Genomic DNA, 20,313 nt, shown 5'->3' on the forward strand with positions numbered 1-20,313 from the left:
TGTCAATGTCCGAGTGACTTTTGATGCTAACTTATAGTACAGTCAAGTGCAAAAATATGTATCGAAAGAAACGTCTCATAAATATGTTACTACGCTCTTATTACACTGGAATAAGATGATATGGGACATATTTTTGATTAAGATGTATACACCCATATTTTTACACTTCACTGTACTGTCAGCATCAAAACTAATAATGTTATAAAGTGCACGCACTGTCCTTCTTACACTGTGACTTTCGAGACGAATTTCTAACGGTACATATTGTTTGAACAGAAACGACATGTCTGTTACTTTCCAAATATCGTAACCCAGCTAAATATGACATTGTAATAAGTACTTAAAGACTTACACCTTAGAGTTTAAATTAAAATGGTCCATTCCCGTATGTATTCTAAAATTAAAGAAGCTTTGTTTTGGTATATATCGTGTCATTCTCGAAGACGCGTGCCTTGAATCTTATTGGCATGTAATTAAAGGTTAGATTTGACTAATCTGCGCGTCATCGTGGATGACACGAACTGTAAAGACTCGAGTTTTGAAGTCTCGAAATATTAACAACTTTAGTCATATTTTCTGTATTGCATTACTTATAAGTACTATTCTCAGCTGAGATTTATACCGTTTTGTTTTAAATTATTTATTTTACAACAGTTATGAAATGAAATTTACGGATTTTATTTACAATAACAATATACATAATGTATATATACAGAGGATTACTATAACTAGCTTAAGTAAATCTAAAATGAGCCCTTGAGAACCGGGAAGTGGGTCAAATTGAACTTGCAAGATTTGTCCCATACATACTAACAGGGCAAATTAAATAAAAGCTTGTTAAAAAGACGAGTGCTTATTGTATGTATTTTTAGCTGTAGATTTCATGAATAATAAGAAATTTTGAAAACGAAATTTCATCTCATACAAAAAGCTACACTTCGTCACATTTTTTGGAGAAAAACAATTCAAGACAACAAAATAATTTTGACCCAAATATACTCCTAAGTATACTTAGTTTTAGGTTTTAAGAACTTTAGTTTTTTCTCATAAGAATTACTAAAATAAGAAAAAAACTCTGGGGCATTAATTTATCTCATCAGGATCGAAAGAGCTCTAATAAATTCTGAGTTGAAATAACACAAAAAATTACGAAAAAAATACAAAATTTATGAAAGTTGTATTTTTTTATAAGTACACTCAAAGGCGGAGAACATGCTGAAAACTAATTTCGATGTATTTTTGGGAAAAGTATCACTCAATAAAATACTTTTTTTTTAAACAGAAGATAACAATCTTATAGAAAATATAATCACTATTTCTGTTAAAATTAAAAAAAAAGCATATTCTTGTTGAAAATATTTTACTCTATTTACCCATAACAGAAAAATAGTTAACGATGACTCACACTAAAACGATCCGGATCCGAGCCGAGGCGAACGACGCATTGTTTTTATGATTTCGTTTTTTTTTTCATAGATAATAATTTTTGTGTCATCCTTTAAACTACTTGAACGTATTTAAAGTTGATTTCACCTCAAAAGTTTTAATATACACGGATAGAGGAAAACAATCGTTAAATATAACGCAGGATGTACCAATTAGAAATACAATGGGTGTATAATGTATCACCTGATATGATATTTACCTTACCTACCTATAAGTGTATCGTAGTAGGTAAATTAATCATATTTCCATGAAGTATAAATCTCATATAATAAATTTAAAATACATCCTAGTAGTCCCATTTGAACAATTTGATTGAAATTTGTACGTTTCGCTTTTTTGAGAAAATGGAATTACTCGTATTTTGAAAATCAGGTTTTCCAATGGTTTCAGATACCTATCGTCATACTTTTCTCCTTGCACAATTAATTTTACAAGTCAATATTTAACCCGATGATTGATTGGTAGAGAATGCCATTAGGTATTAAGTCCGCAATTACTAAATTATGTTTATATTTGTGAAAGTCTATTTACAATAACAATATATATAATGGATATATAGCTTAAATAAAATTTGACAAAAGGGAAAAGTCACAGCTTAAGAGTCCCCGGCACGCTCGGGCGAATTTCACCTTCCCATACAAACGGAGTTTCGTGTTCATTTCAAAACTACGTGTTGGATTGTAATGAAACTTTGCACATACAATGACATGAAGTATATCTTAGCCTGTTATTAGTTTATATAGCTCCAGCTTGTAAAACAAACGATATAGAGCAAAAACAAGTTTTGTATGAAAATCTTAAATTCGCTGTATTTTTTTAACTATGGTATCTGAAGCTTCATAAACTATTACAGCCCTAGATATACCTTATCCTATTGTAAGTACAAAATTTCAGAGTAATCTAACTAGTCGTTTTAAAATGAGAGCATAACTACGTTGTACGGAAAACCGTACCGACATCTTCTAAAATATTACATATCATGGCTATTCGTCACTATTGGCGATATGTTGCGATCCCCCCCCCCTCCCCCCTGATGGGTTCCACAGGCTTGAGTGCTCGCGTCGGCTGCGCGGTGTGTTGAGGCGGGCGGCGCGCGTAGCCGACGCGAGCACTCAAGCCTGTGGAAGGACCCCCGATGGGTTGGAAAGCGACAAAAAAAGTCAAGTACTCACGAGCCCTGATATGTAAATATCTAGCTATAGCGTAATGTAATGATATCGTTAATCTTCAATAAAAGTGATTCACCCATTTCACACTGGTACTTATCAAATCGAATTAGTCAGCAACTCTCTAAGAGGCCTAAAGCGCGAGGGATTCAAAATATAAAAAAAAAAAAAACAATCTTACACAGATTGACCTTTATGAGCCGAAGAAAATTACGACAGTTCACGTTGGGGGAGACCTCACGTGTATTTTTCTACAGTGAACGAAACTACATATAAATTTTCGTTAAACATGAATCTTCACTTCGCACTTCAACATAGCGAGTCTATTTTACAACAGAAAATATCATCACATTCATAATGAAAATAGAAAAATAAATAATATTTACTATTTATTTATAATAGTATTTATTTAAAAATGAGGTCGAATGAAAAACCTCTAAAATAAATATTGAAAATCTGATTCTCACAAATCTGGACTTTCTTGGGCTCATTCTACTCAGAATCGTTAGCATTCTCCATCCTACCATAAAAAAGCGGCCAAGTGCGAGTCGGACTCGCGCATGAAGGGTTCCGTACAATTTAAGACGTATTAAAAAAAATCTTCTTACTAGATCTTGTTCAACATTTTACCACTTTGGACACACATTTTACCACTTTGGAAGTGTCTCTCGCGCAAACTATTCAGTTTAGAAAAAAATGATATTAGGAACCTAACTATCATTTTTGAAGACCTATCCATAGATACGTTACACGTATATGTTTGATGAAAAAAATATTTTTTAAATTTTATGACGTATTAAAAAAAACTACTTACTAGATCTCGTTCAAAACAATTTTCGGTGGAAGTTTGCATGGTAATGTATATCATATATTTTTTTTAGATTTTTCATTCTGTTATTTTAGAAGTTACAGGGGGGGGGGGACACACTTTTTTTCACTTTGGAAGGTTCTCTCGCGCAAACTATTCAGTTTAGAAAAAAATGATATTAAAAACATTGATATCATTTTTGAAGACCTATCCATAGATACCCCACACGTATGGGTATGATGAAAAAAAAAATTTTTTTTAATTTCATGACGTATTAAAAAAAAACTTCTTACTAGATCTCGTTCAAACCAATTTTCGGTGGAAGTTTGCATGGTAATGTATATCATATATTTTTTTTAGATTTTTCATTCTGTTATTTTAGAAGTTACAGGGGGGGGGACACACTTTTTTTCACTTTGGAAGGTTCTCTCGCGCAAACTATTCAGTTTAGAAAAAAATGATATTAAAAACATTGATATCATTTTTGAAGACCTATCCATAGATACCCCACACGTATGGGTATGATGAAAAAAAATTTTTTTTTAATTTCATGACGTATTAAAAAAAAACTACTTACTAGATCTCGTTCAAACCAATTTTCGGTGGAAGTTTACATGGCAATGTATATCATATATTTTTTTTAGATTTTTCATTCTGTTATTTTAGAAGTTACGGGGGGGGGGGACACACATTTTACCACTTTGGAAGTGTCTCTCGCGCAAACTATTCATTTTAGAAAAAAATGATATTAGAAACCTCAATATCATTTTTAAAGACCTATCCATAGATACCCCACACGTATGGGTTTGATGAAAAAAGATTTTTTGAGTTTCAGTTCTAAGTATGGGGAACCCCCAAAATTTATTGTTTTTTTTCTATTTTTGTGTAAACATCCTAATGCGGTTCATAGAATACATCTACTTACCAAGTTTGAACAGTACAGCTCTTATAGTTTCGGAAAAAAGTGGCTGTGACAGAATCGGACAGACAGACGGACATGACGAATCTATAAGGGTTCCGTTTTTTGCCATTTGGCTACGGAACCCTAAAAATGGCCGTTTCATTACGTCACGATTTAGTGTGACAAAAAAATCACTTGTATGAACGTGACGTAGTGGAAATTACAATTTCCGTATAAATTTATGGGATATTTATTAGCATCAAGATTGAATATGCTAGCTGACAGAATCGGGTCTTAAATATTTATTTTAGGAAAACCTCTAATATCACAAAAAGTATTTTCAAAATGTGATCAAAATAGCTCGCGATTCTGAGTAGGAATCGCATACAATTTCAAAAATTGAAAAAAAAATGTTGTATTACAATACAACTTTAATAATATGGCCCACACATACATACACTTAATATGGCAAAGAAACCGGTAGCCTCTTATTTATGCTGGCTACGTACTAACAACATTCTTAACCGGTAATAAACCTTATTTAGTTGAAATAAGTTTTATTGTTATACTGTGTGGATGAGTCGTTGTGCTTTCTCTTTCGTTACTCATACTGGCAACTAAGCCGGTCGTTATTGGTAGGATCTTTTGAAAATAGTACATTACAAATTTCAATTTATTTATTTCAATAGACAACAATCGTCCATAATGGTTTACGATTTAAAACTAGTGTACACACACACACTGGCACCGTCCCACCTCCAACGGACTAATGTAAAAGCGGGCGCAGCGGCGGAAAGCGCCGAAATTTTGAAACGTAATAAATATAAGAGCCTCGGTAGAGAGTACCATTTTGTACCATTTGGCGTTGAAACTCTAGGTCCATGGGGTCCCAGCGCGCACAAGTTTTTTGGAGAAATCGCGAAACGTCTGGTTGACGTAACTGGTGACCAAAGAGCTGGCGGCTTCCTCGCGCAACGTATCAGTATTGCGATACAACGAGGAAATGCCGCCAGCATCCTTGGTACAATGCCTCAAGGGCCTATTTTAGATATAAGCTAGTTATAGTAATCATCTGTATATATCCATTATGTATATTGTTATCTCAATAAATATATTTTAACTGTATATATCCATTATGTATATTGTTATCTCAATAAATATATTTTAATTGTCCTTAGGGGATTAATTTTCAAACTAAGTGTTAGTAGAACAAATACCAAAAGCGAACAGTACAGCAACAAAAAAAACCGGCCAAGTGCGAGTCGGACTCGCACAGGAAGAGTTCCGTACCATTAACTATAAAAATGGTCACCCATCTAAGTACTGACCCCGCCCGACGTTGCTTAACTTCGGTTATTGGATGAGAACCTCGAGATTGGAAGGAAATATTTATTTTATTCTGTTTTTAGTACCTATTTGTTGTTATAGCGGCAACAGAAATACATAATCTGTAGAAATTTCAACTGGCTAACTATCACTGTTCATTCTCGCACTCTGCAGAGCAATGATGCAATCCTCTTTCGTATTATGGCATAGTAGTACATTACGATACAAGTGCGAAAAATAGGAAATTTGCAACGAGTGGCGATCAAATTAAAACAACCGAAGGAAGTGTTTTAAATCGACACGAGTTTTACATGCCATTACATTTTTTCTCGAAATGATGACAGGTGCTAGTCTAGTTTTGATTGGTGATTAAGGCTACCTCAAGATTTTCTGGAAGAGATCGCTCTTTAGCGATAAAGCCGCCTTTTGTTTACCTTTGTCTTTATATGTATTATTTGTGTTTCTTTGTAAATTGTGCAATACTGAAGATTTGTATTAACTATTTCTTGCATGGGCGCGCAACCCAGAAGAACAAATTCTCTCACTATATGTATGCACCTCCCCCTCTCCCTGGCCATATGAACTGACCCCAACTCCAAACCCTAAACCACGCGACGCCCTTAATTTCTTGTCCTATTGTCTACGGCCCTTGGGCTAATAAAATATTAAGGAATTCGAAGTAATAATATGAAGTATAATACAACTGATAAGTTATCAAATCCATATAGCCTTGAATAGTTAAAGTATCACTGACGTTTTGAATGAATAATCATATTAATCATACTTTCATCGCCCACAGTGACAGATGATACAGAATTATTGAATTATTACAAGCTTTTATTTAACTATGAATGTGTACGAGTATGTGTACAAGATTTGACCCACTTCCCGGTTTCCGATGAAGCTGAAAATTTGCATACATATGTGAGTCGGGTGACAATGCAATATTATGGTACCAACGAGCTGATCTGATGATGGAGACTGGAGGTAGCCACAGGAACTCTGTGAAAAAACAACGCAACCTAATTGTGTTTGGGGTTGTTAGAATTGTGTCTCATATTTAAACGACATTCTGAAATAACATTCAAATAATATACAAGGTATAACAAAAACTACTTATTACGTACTTCCTTTTTAACTAATTATTTATGATCAATCTAAAGATGTAAACAAATAACTTTTGCTGTGGTGCATGGCTCCATTTTTATCACTTGTCACTAAGCCCGTCACTTTGGCGCTTACATACTTGTTAGAACGTGACAGGCATGGTGACAAATGATAAAGAACCGACCAACGTAGCCCTACTGAATTGATACAGAATCCCTTTCATTTGTATTTGTTATTAATTATTAGAGATTTAATTACGCATGCAATCCGGAGGTCGCGGGTTCAAATCCCGGTTCGTATAAAATAATAATTATACCAATTAGTTTTTCGGAACTTATATACGAAATTTGATTTGATATTTACCAGTAGCTTTTCGGTGAAGAAAACTGGACTAATCCCAATAAGCCCTAGCTTACCCACTGGGTTGGAAAGTGAGATGGCAGTCGCTTTCGTAAAAACTAGTGCCTACTCCAATTCTTGGGATTAGTTGCCAAACGGACCCAAGGCTCCCATGAGCCGTGGCAAAATGCCGGGACAAATACGAGGAGGAAGATTAAGGATTTAACTAACTTATCAAATAGGTCCGCATGCTTGCTTACTGCTAATATATTATATGTATACTTATTGTTAATTGTTGTCGTATAAGTGACATTTTGTAATTTCTTTAGACATTAAATATTATTTAAACCGAAAATAGTGGGCATCCGTTAAAGACATATTCGGTATCGTGTTTCGAACATTCTCAGTTTAAGAAATTTCTGGAAACTTTCGTGAGAAAATTCTCATGCAAGTTTCCACTTAGTAAGTTCCCGTTCAGATTAGAGAATATTACTCAATGTTCTTAACAGCTGACGACTGTTTTATTTAACATTTGCGTCACTCATTGGTGTCTATTTCACATGTCATTGGTATTGAAACTAATTGTAAAAATATTAGGCAATAAACGTGCCGAAAAAAATACGGAGATTTTGCATTTTTCTTTAACACATTGCTACGTTTGAGATTTTTTGAGGTTATTCATCATCCGTTCATTGACCTCATCTTAAAATACGAGAACTATACGTAACACTAAAGTCATCACTTTCTTTCGTCAGTAATTGGAACTACGAACACGTGCAGGTTTGAGACCGGAAATACGAAAGTGTGTCAAAAACGTGACCGCGGTGACTACGAATTACGAATCTCAACACGGTAGCATAACCCATTTGGCCTCCTGGCCTAGTCACTAGTGACCCGAGTCGGAGATAGCGGGTTCATTCCTGGCAAGGACATTTATTAAAATTGTGCTCCCAAACTTCAATCCCATAGACAAATACTTTTCACTTTATCTACAATAGTTCCAATGCCTGCTGCGACCGGTTCATGGGTGTCTATTGTTGCGCCTGTGAACGGGTTCCAGCAGGCGTTCTACATGACATTAAAGCTCTCCAAGGAGCCTCTACGTATTGGATCTAGGTATATCCCCACGCAAGCCTATCAAAAGACCGAGACTGGCCCGTGAAATCCAAGGATATAGCACCAATCATGGGACATTTAAGAGAAAATTTTGAGTATTTTTGATATTTCACCGACATCTGTAAAATTTCTACCGCTTTATGCGTAAAAAGTTGAATGCCCAATTCGTCCTTTCTGTTTTCTATGTGTATAGCTTTCATTAAGCTACTGTATTTGGTTTCAATATTATTAACCAATTAAAACTATAGTTTTTTGCTCCAGTGATGGGATGTATGGCGCCCTTAATTTTTAAATTAACAAATAACGATGAAAAATTAAACTTAAGGAGCTCTTTGGCTCTTGTTTATGGTAAAATGTTGCCAGCGATTGAAAACTGATGGTAAATACTTGTTTTGCACGATTTTTCTATACTATCCCATTACTGGTGCCTGTTCCATTATAGGGGTGTTTACTATATATATCTCGTTTGATATAAATATAATTGACTAGTCGTTGACCCGCATCGTGAGGAAATTGACTAATACTAATAGAACCTAATGTATTCTCTGAATTTAAAGATTACATTTTAGCAATTTATTAAATAGATATCTCAGAATAGATGAAAAATATTTCGATTTTTTTATTTTTATTTAGAAACCAAACAGTCGTTATTTTATTAAACTTATGATGTCTTAATTTTATTAACATTATATTTACCAAATTATAGCTGCTGCTCGGTTTTTAACGAATAATTCTTATAAATGTTTCGTAGAAATATCGTCGCTAACTTTCACAAATATATTGGCTTAAACTTTCTCGATTCTGGTGTTCGCACATTGCTTTAAGTAAACAGTACCCCTAGTGTAACTTTGATCGACATCATAACGTGACGAACGCGTTTGCGTTAAGTCTCATTTTGTGTAGGATTTTGAGTTTCCAAAACGTCCCGCTTGGCGCGCTCTTTCTAAATCCAATACAAAATGAGACTAAACGCAAACGCGTACGTCACGTTTCGAAATCGAATTTATTTACACTAGGGGTACTGAACTTATACACTTGATATTTATTTTTTCTTTTACACAGAATGTAACATTACCAGGAGCGTTGATGACCTAGCGGTAAGAGCGCGCGACTTTCAATCCGGAGGTCGCGGGCTCAAAACCCGGCTCGTACCAATGAGTTTTTCGAAACTTATGTACGATATATCATTTGTCATTTTCCAGTAGCTTTTCGGTGAAGGAAAATATCGTGAGGGAACCGGACTAATCCCAATAAGGCCTTGTTTACCCGCTGGGTTGACAGGTCAGATGGCAGTATGCTTTTCTTTAAACAGCCTACGCCAAGTGGACCCCGGTCTCCCGAGCCGTGGCAATAAGCCTAGACAAACGCTAGGAGAAGACACAGATGTAACATTACATAATCTTGGCGGCAGGGAGATTGTAAGTATTGTAACATCACTAAATCTCATTAAATCAAATCAGGGCTGGTAAAGGTGTAGGGAACACTAAATTCACCGATGGTGCCCAACTCCGCCCAAGTAAAATATAAAAACGATAATTTTATTTACCGAGAAATAATAACATTATAAAGACAATTTACCGAGAAATCGGTATCCATTCAATTAACAATAAAAAAGCTGCGTAAAAATAGTTTCAAAATAAAATAAAAAAAAAACGAACTATAAAATAACTTTTCTTTTGCCAGCCCCTCCTCAACTTCGCCTTAATTTTTTTTTTAATGAAAATTATATAAAAACTTATTCCAAATCCTAAATCTTGAATATGTTTTAGACTCCGTGCAGGTAATTTAAGTATTTTTTTTAAACCCGAAATATCCGTGTCTTAATATTTCCAGGCCATTCTGGTATTTTTAAAATTATCTAATATGATCCACTCTTGATTTATTATTTATCAAATAGACATATGAATCTAGCACCCAAAAAAATCATAATAAAAAAAAACCTTACCGGAATCAAATACGTTTTCTCCAAAAACAAATATAAAAAAAACACAACACTATCACATACACACCCAATCCAAAACTGGTACACCCGTTATCGGTACATGTACCGAAATATCTTACGAAGCGCGTACGCACGCGGAGACGGTACTCGGTACACTGAGATAGTGAATGAAGAGAAACGGTCGGAAATGCCGTATCTTAACTCGGTCATATGACGAATTGAGCGTACTATTAGTGCCCGCGGATATGCCTGCGTGGGAGTCTTATCTGTTATATTCTTAGTAATTTATCTTTTGATACGGTTATAGTTATTTAATTTTACTATTTCTAAAAAAAAATTGGTATGGCGCCCACCCAGTGTTGCCTGGTGAGCGGAAGAGAATTATCGTATTTGAGTGTCAAAATTATCGTATCGATGAAAAAATTATCGTACGCCTATCCAAAAGTATTAAGTACCCAGTAAAAAATATCTTACATACTAAGCTAACATGTCCAATATACAGGTGACCTTAGCCATTGGCTGAAATCCCACGTAGGGTTACTTCTCAGGAATGCTCTGATGTTAATATTTTTTTAATTAGAACAAAAGATAAAAAAAAAAATTGATCAAAAGTTATTTGCAATAATCGTCAACAAAAAGAAACACACTGTGTTAATCTTTGGCAGTGTTTTTGACAATTTGTTCGAAATATTTGATAATGATGACATTTTTCAAAAGTCAGAAGTACTTCCGTCAAGGTCGAGATAAGGAACGAAATCTCCATGTACCAAAAAGTGTCACCAAAAAACTTTAAATAGGTGGCGCTACAATACCTAGAGTACTTGAATAAAAAAATCAAATCATAGACAGCGCAATTCACTCCGTCAATAACGCCTAGGTTCTTAGCTACTCTAGCGCTACTCTGGAGAGATTTGGAACTATTATTTATAGCTGACAGCTGGACACTTTTGCAACAGTTCTACAATAAGAGATGCCACTCCTCTTAATTCCACACTCCATAGTCAGAAGCTTTATTAGTGTCATAAATAAAAAAGATAATCAAAAAGGTCGAAGAAGGTTCCATACTATTCTTTTAGGATATTACCTTAGGAGCACTAACACATACAGTCTGCTCCAAAGTACAAAATGGTAATTTGTTAATTTCTTCGAAACCGCTACACCGGTTGTTATGATACTTTGTACGCTGGTTCTAAATACCCTAATGCATATGTACATTTCGGCTTTGTCCAATGGTGTGTCCCTACTGTATAATCAAAGACTTTTTTTTGGTTGATGAGTTCTCATCACGCGCGCGATTGGTCGCAACTAGTTCCGTTAGACTGCACGATTGGCTGGGATTCGAGAGTGACACCACTGAACTAGCACCATTCTTAGTGCCCATAAGGCCCGTCCTTAGATATATGTCAATATCATAAACCTGCAGTAAAAAGTAGAATGACCCAAAAATTATTCCGCGAGTTCATAAACAGAATAGCTTGTTTTCTTTCGTAATCAGATTAAATAACAATTTACCAATTTGTATCAACTTTATAACCAATATATTTTGACCCTCAATTTCAAGCATTATTTACATGATCAAGTCCAAAGTTTAAATTTGCCGTTGCGAAGTATTTGACATGACATAAGATAAACATAAGTATATCCGTTTACTTAGAAAGTTGGCCTCATTCGTGAATTTCTGTTCACCCTATGTTTACTGATAAGTAGGGTTGCCATACGTCCCGTATATATGCGACTGTCCCCGTATTTAAGTATCGCGTCCCGTATTTGTACCCATCCCGTTTTTGTCCCGTAAATCAATACTACTTTTTTTTTCTTTTAACTAAATCTTAACAAATCACTTTGATTTTGAAGTCGATCGCTTCAGTAATATATTGTAGGTGAACAGGGCTTGCTTTAAAAAAATTGTTTTGCAAAAAAAAAAGGAAAACATATAAACCTAGTTTTTCATTGTGTCAATAACATACTAAAAATCATGGAGAATGGAAAATATTTAGAAGTGGAAAAATGTTTTCTCTTTTTCTGTGGACGATCACGTGTACTTCGATCTTAAGCTACCTACCTACGTGAGTTTAAGCTATGTATTTGCACCAACCCCACCCTCCCATAACGCCATTACTACTCCATTGTCCCGTATCCGTTCCGAATAAAGCCCGACCAGAAATATATGTGACATTATCTATGAAAAGGGACCTTATTGTCGGTGGCGCTTACGCCATTATTAACGATGCTCCCATATTATAAACAACGCCGTGCTACGCACCGACAATACGGTCCCTTTTCATTAATAATGTCACATATGATCATTGTCAAGAGGGCGCTGTTATTCTCATTTATAGAGCGACAGTTCAGTTTAGTATGAAAAGTTTAGTTCCAATGAAATTCCGCAATATGGCGCGTGATCATATATTACTGGTCAGGCTTAAATTATGGTAACCCTACTGATAAGTCATGCAGTGAGTCATTAAGGCCCCGTCGGTTCAGGTTCTTCTCTGACTCTAACTGAGATCGCAGATATCTTGTTTTTAAACTTTTAGTTTTAGAGCCTCGGTAGAGAGTACCATTTCGTACCATTTGGCGTTGAAGCTTTAGGTCCATGGGGTCCCAGCGCGCACAAGTTTTTTGATCGCGAAACGTCTGGTTGACGTAACTGGTGACCGAAGAGCTGGCGGTTTCTTTGGACAACGTATCAGCATTGCGCTACAACGAGGAAATACCGCCAGCATCTTGGGTACAGTCAGCATCAATAGTAGCGGATGAAACAACGCACCAAAAGTATCTGATATTCCGTATAAGTTTTCCAAATATACATATTTATGTAAATTTACATCGGAAAGTATAAAGATCACATCATCTGAGATGACGAATGCGATGGGTGTGCCACAGGGCTCGTGCCTGTCGAACACCCTGTTCAGTTTATTGCTTAACGACCTGCCCACCGCAATACACGACGCGGAGATATATATGTATGCCGACGACGTGGCTGCCATCGTGACTGCGCCGACCACACGAGAACTGGAACACAAGTTGAACTCCGTAGTCCAGAGTCTTGAGTTGTGGTTTCGGCTGAACGGCTTAGCCTTAAATAGAGATAAAACTTGTTACCTCTCATTCCAGCTCAATGGCGCGGCACCACCGACGTACTCAGTCGCTGCTGAACAAACAGCCCTGCAGATGGTCCAATCGGCTAGACTACTAGGCTTCCAAATAGACAGCGGCCTCACCTGGGACCAACATATCGATGACATATGCTCTAGGCTTGGCCGCGCATGCTTTGCGCTCCGTCGCCTCGCGAGTACCGCGTCTCGCAGCGTCGTACTAACGTGCTACTTTGCGACCGTCCACAGCCTCATCACCTATGGCGTGGAGCTGTGGGCGCGGGCTGCCGATGCCGATCGAGTCTTCAGGATGCAAAAGCGGGCGATACGCGCTATTGCGGGCGTGCCCGATGACGTGTCGTGCAGAGAGTTGTTTAAGGAATTGGATATTTTGCCCCTTCCTTGTGAGCACATCTTCCAAGTTGCTCTCTTTACATATAAAAACTACGATGCGTTTAGACAACGAGGTGTGAACGAATCCCGCGCGATGCGTAGCAACAAGCTTGCCCATCTCCTCGTCACTCCCGCCCACAAACTACGCAGATCAGAAAAGTCGGTATACATCTCGGGCCCGTCTGTGTATAATAGACTACCTGACACAATAAAAAAAGATGCAACTTCTGCGGTGGTCTTCAAAGCTAGATTAAGCAAGTGGCTTCTTAATCATCTATTTTATTCTGTAAACGAGTTCTACGAACTCCCTATGATATAATTAATCTCTCTAGTCAGTATTTGAATGTTTTACTGAAATAATTCAATGTGTATATTAAAATGAAATAATATTTCAATTAATTTTAAATTTGATATAGAATGTACCTGACATGTAACTTGGCGTTATTAATAAAGTATTTGTATTTGTATTTGTATATATTTTACCGTCTTAATTTTTCTACAGATAGAACCATCAGATTTTGTTAAACTGTTACAGAATGGTAGATACTTTTGACACCTTGTTTGATCCGCTTCTTTTGATGCTGACTGTACAATTCCTTAAGGGCCTAATTTAAATAAATAAATATTATAGGACATTATTACACAAATTGACTAAGTCCCACAGTAAGCTCAATAAGGCTTGTGTTGAGGGTACTTAGACAACGATATATATAATATATAAATATTTTTATAAATACTTAAATACATAGAAAACACCCATGACTCAGGAACAAATATCCATGCTCGTCACACGAATAAATGCCCTTACCAGGATTTGAACCCGGGACCATCAGCTTCGTAGGCAGGGTCACTACCCACTAGGCCAAACCGGTCGTCAATTTTAGACTTACGCTATTTATTAATAGTTATACCTCTGCATATATCTATGTATTACGTAGATAAAGAATTTCTTTATTTGTAAGTTGTAACAAAAAAATCAACGAGTTCAATCAGAAATGGATTTGCACATTTTTAGAAACAATTTTTTTATCATTAGCTTTTGTCCAAAAATTGTTCGAGGGATACCACGTGATCGTCCATACAAAAAGAGAAAACGTTTTTCCACTTCTAAATATATTCCATTCTCCATGATTTTTAGCATGTTATTAACACAATGAAAAACTAGGTATTTTCAAAATTTGCATAACATTTTTTTTAAAAGCGTAAACTATAAACCTAGAGTATATGCTGAAGCGATCGACATCAAAAACAAAATGAGTTTTTAATATTTAGTGGAAAACGTTTTCTCCCGAAATGGAATATCAGAAAAATACCGTTATTTCGCTAGGATCGCAAAGCTATTCCTCCGCTTTTTGGGTGCGTTTTAGTCCTATGTTTGTGATTCTATCATACGAAAATCACGAAATCAGGTTTTGAATCCATAACGTTACTAGAGACAGGCCTCAAGATTGCTATTCATATTTTTTGCCAAACTTGTCATGATGATAAATGAGCACTACGATTTTTCAAGAACTCTACTGACTGAACCTACTGTAACTTAAGGTGAGATCTTCTCGTTTTTATTTAAGAAAAATTTTAAGATTTCAAATAAAATGTTATATTGCCTTTATACTGCCTATCCTGTGCCATATTTATGTTGTGTTTTGTACAATTAGTACGGTCGCCAAGCCGCTCCGAGGCCAGATTTAATTGACTCAGCTTGGCCTTACCCACAACCGGTATCAATGTGTTCGGACAGTTCTCCTGATCACCGTACATGCGGTAGTAAAGCGGAAAAATGGTGGAGGGGATAGTAATGACGTCACAAAGATGGCGGCCGGACCTATTCTTTTTGGCGGTGTATCTCAAAAACCACTTAACCGATTTTAATCATCGAGGTGTCAAATAATAGCTTATATTATGGAGATTATTTCCTTTTCTACAAACATTTACGTGAAACCTATAGGAAAAAAATAATCACAAAAAACAGTTTTTTTATAAAATTATTATTTTTTATTTTGTAAAAATCTCCGTAAATATTAGCATTTCGCAAATTTTGTTTAATATAAAACATATTGCTTCATTATCAAGGAATATAATGAGCCTTAAAACATACAGATCGAGTAATAAACAATGAAGCTACACTCATTTATTTGCGCATGGGTAACGATAACTGGCTTTTACCGGTCGAAACTGTGGTGACTGTTACGATACGTATTGAATGGAATTTATAGAGTATCGGTTTTAATTACTGAAATTATAATTAAAATTATAAAAACCAGACACAATAATGTTACCTTACTTCGACGTTTAGTCTCTTTTTTCGTCTTAATCATAGGTAGGTACATATTTCTTTTTACTTAAAAATTTTATACAGGTTGAACTTTTAACCACCAGTCATACTCTGCGCAGCGACTTTATAGGTCATACTTAACAACTTTTACTATGGGACCAATTCCGAAATCGCGAAAAAAATTTTGACTGTCCCATATAAAGGTGCGACCAACTTTACCAGACCAACACTTTTCCAAACTGAGCTACAGCTGTCCGATGAAGTTAAGTACTTAGGACTAACTCTCGACAATAAACTCAATTGGAACAACCACATCAACAAACGGATAGACAAGGCGGGAGTTGTCTTCTGGCAGTGCAGAAGGATGATTGGTAAGAGGTGGGGACTCAACCCGAAAATTACCCTCTGGCTCTATAAGACGATAATCCGCCCCTTACTCTGTTACGGTGCTCTGGTTTGGTGGCCAAGAACAAACCTAGGCAACGTACGAGACAAACTACAAAGACTTCAAAGGCTCGCATGCGCGGCCACCACTGGCTGCACGAGGTCTACCCCGACTGCAGCCATGGAGGTCATGCTAAACCTTCCACCGCTGCACCTACACATACAGCAAGAGGCCAGTCTCTCAGCGGTAAGGTTGCGAACCCTCAAGATATGGTCTAACATCACAGGAGCTCTTCACACAAAATGCCTGGAAAAGGTGTATGACGAATTTCCAGTGCTTAGGTCAGGCACGGACCGGATTCACAAACAAGCTATCTTCGATAAAAGGTACAAAATACAGTTATATGAGGACGACAATCATGAAGGACTCAATCCCCGGGAGCTGAGAATCTTCACTGATGGGTCCAAAACAGACAGCGGATCGGGCTCTGGAACCTTCTCAGAAGACCTGAACATGTCGATCACCACTCCGCTAGGAGCCCATAACTCGGTATTCCAAGCTGAGTGCATGGGCATCATAAACGCGGCGGCTGCCATCACTGCAAGGAAGGTAGTAGGATCCTCCATCCGCATACTCTCCGACAGTAGAGCAGTCTTAATGGCTCTAAATAGCCATATAGTTACATCCAAACTTATACACGAATGCCACGAACGACTAATGGAGGTATGTCATAATAACAAGATCACCCTACAATGGATCAAGGGACACAGTGGATCCCGAGGTAACGATGCTGCGGACGAGCTTGCCAGGCAAGGATCGAATGCGGGGGCGATTGGTCCGGAACCGATTCTTCCGATACCATTTAGCAAGGTACGCTCAATGCTGCTGGCACGTACAGGGAAACTACACACAGAACACTGGCTGAACCAGACTGGATGCAGACAGGCAAAAGAAGCCATGCCTGGCATCAACGGAAAACTCACAAGGGCGCTCCTGCAACTAGGGAAGGTCCGACTGAGTATGGTAACCAGTGTCATAACAGGTCATGGACTATTTAACAAACATCTTTTCACAAATGGTGTCACAGACAGTCCCCTGTGCCGAGGTTGCATGGAGACAGAAGAAACAGCCTCTCACGTGGTGCTGGAATGCAGCGGAGTGACTCCATACAGGGCTAAACATCTCGGACCTCCGAGAGACCTCCCCGAGGTCCTACTCAACATCAAAGGTTTGATAGGATTCCTCGAGGAGCTGGGCTGGCAGGACTAGCCCACCCCCAACATATCACGCAAAATAGGCGCAAGTCGTCGAGTTGCGGAAAAATCGCCCGAATACAATACAATACAAGGTGCGACCAGACCGCAGCTTAAAAAACGGTCACGATACGGAATCGCAGTGACGCGTCGTATGCGTACCGTTTTTGACGCATGCTCCCCACACCGCTGTTTAAAAAACGGTGACGGTACGGAATCGCAGTGACGTGCTTCACGCGAATCTTTTTTGTTCGCAAAACAGTTGCGTCTTTTACGTCACCGGTACGGTGTCTGCCATAAGATCTCCGTGTAATATTTTTTGCGATTTTTACGCAGTTCAATTTACGGTGCGTCAGCTTATTTTAAGCAGCGGTGTGGCGAGCATGCGTCATGGACCCGGGTACGTCCTTAAACTACGTCCAAAAGAGAGGTATGGGCATTGTGAATGTCATCTCGCTTTGTGTGGTAGGGCACAGCCAGTGGGTGTCATTCCAGATCCAAATTTTCTTGCGTGATTCGGCATTGGTCCCATAATAAAAGTTGTTCAGTATGACCTGTAAAGTCACTGCGCAGAGTATGGCTGGTGGTTAAAATTTCATCTTATACCTATATTCGACACAAGTAGTAAGTACTTACAGACCAACTATGATACACATTTTGCCTGTATAGTGATACATAGTGAATAAATTAATACCTGATTTAAAAAATAAAACAAAAATAACAAATAGCATGTTATTTAATTCAGTAATCACTAATCAGTCTTAAACAATGAACATCATACTTTTAGATTAGACAACAAAATGTATATTTATACTGTGTTTCGACTTGAAAGATTTTACTGCTTTAAAACATAAGACAAACCTACCAACCAAATGTATAAAAAAAAATGTTTTTTGTGATTATTATTTTCCTATAGGTTTCACGTAAATGTTTGTAAAAAGGAAATAATCTCCATAATATAAGCTATTAGTTGACACCTCGATGAATACAATCGGTTAAGTGGTTTTCGAGATACACCGCCAAAAAGAATAGGTCCGGACGCCATCTTTGTGACGTCATTACTATCCCCTCCCACCATTTTTCCGCTTTACTACCGCATGTACGGTGATCAGGAGAAACGCCCGAACACATTGATACCGGTTGTGGGTAAGGCCGAGCTGAGTCAATTAAATCTGGCCTCGGAGCGGCTTGGGGACTACTAATAGTAAAAGTTGTTCAGTATGACCTATAAAGTCGCTGCGCAGAGTATGACTGGTGGTTAAAAGTTCACCCTGTATAAAATTTTTAAGTAAAAAGAAATATGTACCTACCTATGATTAAGACGAAAAAAGAGACTAAACGTCGAAGTAAGGTAACATTATTGTGTCTGGTTTTTATAATTGTCATTATAATTTCAGTAATTAAAACCGATACTCTATAAATTCCATTCAATACGTATCGTAACAGTCACCACAGTTTCGACCGGTAAAAGCCAGTTATCGTTACCCATGCGCAAATAAATGAGTGTAGCTTCATTGTTTATTACTCGATCTGTATGTTTTAAGGCTCATTATATTCCTTGATAATGAAGCAATATGTTTTATATTAAACAAAATTTGCGAAATGCTAATATTTACGGAGATTTTTACAAAATAAAAAATAATAATTTTATAAAAAAACTGTTTTTTGTGATTATTTTTTTTCCTATAGGTTTCACGTAAATGTTTGTAGAAAAGGAAATAATCTCCATAATATAAGCTATTATTTGACACCTCGATGATTAAAATCGGTTAAGTGGTTTTTGAGATACACCGCCAAAAAGAATAGGTCCGGCCGCCATCTTTGTGACGTCATTACTATCCCCTCCACCATTTTTCCGCTTTACTACCGCATGTACGGTGATCAGAAGAACTGTCCGAACACATTGATACCGGTTGTGGGTAAGGCCGAGCCGAGTCAATTAAATCGTGTTTCTAGAGGGCTTTTGAGATTTGGCGACCGTACTAAATAAGCAGTTTATTCATACATACATGATTACCCGGTATAGTTTTTCTAAGCATTACTTTAATCCTTTTAATTGGTATTCCCGTCATAAATAATTTAAAAAAATAGACATAACTAATTGCCTCATGTCACGTATGTACATAATACTTACAATTTAACATATTATATCTCTGACGTGTCTGTAATTAAGACATGATAAACAACACTTGTCATGTGTCATAAATCAGTCAAAGCATAGACAAATGAGTAAGCATAGACTGCTCACTCCATACATCAGTTTTCTTACCAAAACGCTTATTATTTTCGTAGTCGACATCTAGCATCGAGTAGCAGAATTGTCAGTGCCGCTTCTTGACAATAGATGTCGCGACGAACAAAAAGTCTAATGCTCAAAAACTTTCAGCTAACATTATAACCGGATTAACCGGAACTCTATTTTCAACACCTTCTGCTTGTAATATTAGTCGTAAATTGTTGACCAATACAATTTTCGACAGCTGTGGCACTTGAAGCATCTGATCTATTGTCTATGAATTCAATGGCAATGACGATTTTAACACAACATTAGCCCAAACCTTAAATAAAATAAACCTTTGGATGAATGACCACAATCTTAGCATAAATCCTGATAAAACAAAATTAATCCAATTTTATCCTTACCAAAGAACGCCTTTACAACTAAAACTAATGCTAAACAAAAAACAAATAGAAGAAGTAAACAATTTTAAACTCTTAGGTGTTACTATCGATAGCAATTTGAATTGGAAAGAACATATTT

General features: G+C 36.9%; 2 protein-coding genes across 4 annotated transcripts in view; one reads left to right on the forward strand and one right to left on the reverse strand.

Annotated features, from left to right (window-relative positions):
- LOC133533037 (putative fatty acyl-CoA reductase CG5065) overlaps positions 1–20,313 on the reverse strand; it is a 72,726-nt gene that overhangs the window by 41,701 nt on the left and 10,712 nt on the right. The window contains exon 1 of one of the 2 annotated variants that reach the window (XM_061871953.1): positions 10,155–10,511. The exons of the other annotated variant lie outside the window; for it this stretch is intronic. The gene's annotated coding sequence lies outside the window, so the exon portion shown is untranslated. Of the gene's footprint in view, positions 1–10,154; positions 10,512–20,313 lie in introns of those variants that run through there. 2 annotated transcript variants of the gene reach the window in all.
- LOC133533035 (serine/arginine repetitive matrix protein 2-like) overlaps positions 1–20,313 on the forward strand; it is a 62,397-nt gene that overhangs the window by 14,912 nt on the left and 27,172 nt on the right. The gene's annotated exons all lie outside the window — the stretch shown is intronic.

Source organism: Cydia pomonella, chromosome 28 (genome assembly GCF_033807575.1).
Source record: "Cydia pomonella isolate Wapato2018A chromosome 28, ilCydPomo1, whole genome shotgun sequence".
Classification (NCBI taxonomy): Eukaryota; Metazoa; Arthropoda; class Insecta; order Lepidoptera; family Tortricidae; genus Cydia; species Cydia pomonella.